This window comes from Neltuma alba, unplaced genomic scaffold, assembly GCF_004799145.2.
Source record: "Neltuma alba isolate B1F8T4 unplaced genomic scaffold, ASM479914v2 tig00004380_pilon, whole genome shotgun sequence".
NCBI lineage: Eukaryota > Viridiplantae > Streptophyta > Magnoliopsida > Fabales > Fabaceae > Neltuma > Neltuma alba.
Window position 1 is genome coordinate 3,787 of NW_021633684.1, and position 2,376 is coordinate 6,162.

General features: G+C 33.8%; 1 long non-coding RNA gene across 1 annotated transcript; it reads right to left on the reverse strand.

The window, feature by feature from the left end:
* Nucleotides 1-421: 421 nt before the first annotated feature.
* On the reverse strand, nucleotides 422-1,031 carry LOC114744566 (uncharacterized). The gene is made up of 2 exons (XR_003740112.1): nucleotides 992-1,031; nucleotides 422-896 (listed from the first exon to the last, which is right to left on the reverse strand). It is a non-coding gene; the product is annotated as an uncharacterized LOC114744566 (long non-coding RNA).
* Between the last annotated feature and the right edge of the window lie 1,345 nt (nucleotides 1,032-2,376).

A 2,376-nucleotide genomic window follows, 5' to 3' on the forward strand; every position in this document is an offset into this window, starting at 1 on the left:
TAACTTTTCTAAATTGTCTTATTTAATGGTGTGCCTTAAAACTACTTCCTGGTGGAAACCTCTTACAATTAATAAAAGATATTTTTAAAAAATTATTAATTTGGGAGATAAAAATTAATTGGAATTTCATATAAAAGATCAAATCCAACTCTTTGACTAGTTTTTATATTTAGAAGGGGAGGTAGTATTTTATAAATTTGTTTCATATGTGTCATGTAACCGGCTATTCCGTCCCCTTCATGGCTGTGATTTGTGACCGGCAGGGCTTAGCTTGTTCTGCTTTTGGGATTTTTTTTTTGGCAGGAATGAGAATTAGAACAGCAATGAAGTTGTATACAATGTTTAAAGAACTGATCGGATTAGACTCGTTAGCCGCTTGATTAGAATTAAAGAAACCAAAAAAAAAAAACTGTGTTCATAGTAAAATCTAGTTGGATTGGAGTTGTGTTGTCATTGATCCAGAACCGAAAATTAAATCCCTCAAATTAGACTGTGCCGCCCATTACTCAGCCCAAACATAATTGAATTTGGAGGAACAAGTAGTGATTACAAAAACAGGAAACTGCGAGTCTCCTATGAAAGAAATTAACAAACATAAAATTCGCCAGGAAAAAAAGAAACTAGAAGATCTACTACAGTATATATAAATAATATGCAGCACTGGATGTCAAATAATTAGAAAACAAGAATTAACAAAAACAAGTCATGAAGGTGATGATGAAGTTGAAGAGGTAATTTTCCTGATCAAGCATCTCATGCCGAACCATTCGGAGAAGAGCGAGGTTCTGAGGAAGAAGACGACTGTAAAAGAGTATGGTGGAGATGGAGGAGGCAGGTTCAAGAACCAGAGAAGTTATCAGCCTTACCAATGACATCAACATCCAAGTTCTCACAGACTGCACTAAAACCACAAACCAATTCAACAAATTTGCAACTTAAAGTTATAGAGGCAAAAACAAGAAGAAGAAGAAGAAGAAAGAGTGGGAGGTACCATGAAATGAATCTGCAGGCCAGGTTGATGAATTTGGGTTTATGTGAAGGAAGGAAGGAAAGGACACATATATTATCAGTTTGTTTTTAACAAGTGTCGCTTTCAAATGTAACGCACATTCATACCTAACTTTCAGAGTCAACTCCCTTTTGGACTCAAACTATTCATGAATCCACCTCCAACAATTTTTTTTTTCCTACAACAAGGTTAGGTGAGTTAAACGCTAGGAGCTCACCAGGGTCAGGATATATCTCTAAACTCAGAGAGCTCCTATAAAGGTACTCCTCCGGTCCTTATTATAAGACCCAATTTGACTTTTTATTTGGTCCTAATTATAAGACCCATCCATTTTGTCTATTATATTTATGCATTTTTTTCAAGATAATCCTTCTAATAATGATAGTTTTAGCAATATACTTAATTAGCAAGGATATTTTAGGAATGACAACACTTATTTATTATAAATAACCAACTTAACTTACTTCCTTAATCTCCTCAAATAAATCAATTGGGTCTTATAATTAGGACCGGAGGAGTATTTATAGATTATTTACTAACAAGATTCTCATATCAATAGTAGGATTTGAACTTAAGACCTTGTAGGTTATAAGTCAACTCTGTACCCACTAGACTAACTCTTATAGGTACATCCAACAATTTTGGTGAACGTACTATAAGATTGACCCCACGGGTGTGTGCACGCATAATTTTTTTTGAATGATGCATATAAATAATTTTGGAAAAAAATGGATTTTATAAATATACATAAACGGGCTGGTATGTAGCCCATGGCGTGCCCCCAGTAGCGCCCATCCTGTATAATAAACAAGCACGTTATTTTTGGGCAGTTTATAGGTGGGCCCAAACGGGCAAAATTTCATGGGTCATTCGGTTGGGGTATACCGAGTCATAGATCACTTGCTCGGGCATTTCCTTCCATTAGTGCATGAGTTGAGGACTGTTTTGTGTGATTAAAAAAATAAAATAAAAGAATTTAGAAGTGCTTCCAAACTAGCCCTCTTATATGGCTCGCTTCATGAAATATTTTGGAAAAAAAACTAAAATAGATAAATACCTGGATTTTGAACAAAAATAAATTACACACGTGTGTGTGTGTGAAACAAGCCATTTACTTGTGAGTCCAGAAATATTTGTGCAATGGGATTTAAAATAAGACAAAATAGAAAAAAATGATTTATTGTGCACTTATGAGAATCCAAATTGCTTCATACATTTTCATTAGTAATTTTTTGTTTGACCAGGATACATTTTCATTATTATAATTATAAATATCATTGAATGTTATCATGGTTGGTAAGTTTTTCCTTAAACATCTATTCTGGATTTAATGATATAATCTCTTAAGATGACTCACCTAAAATAAT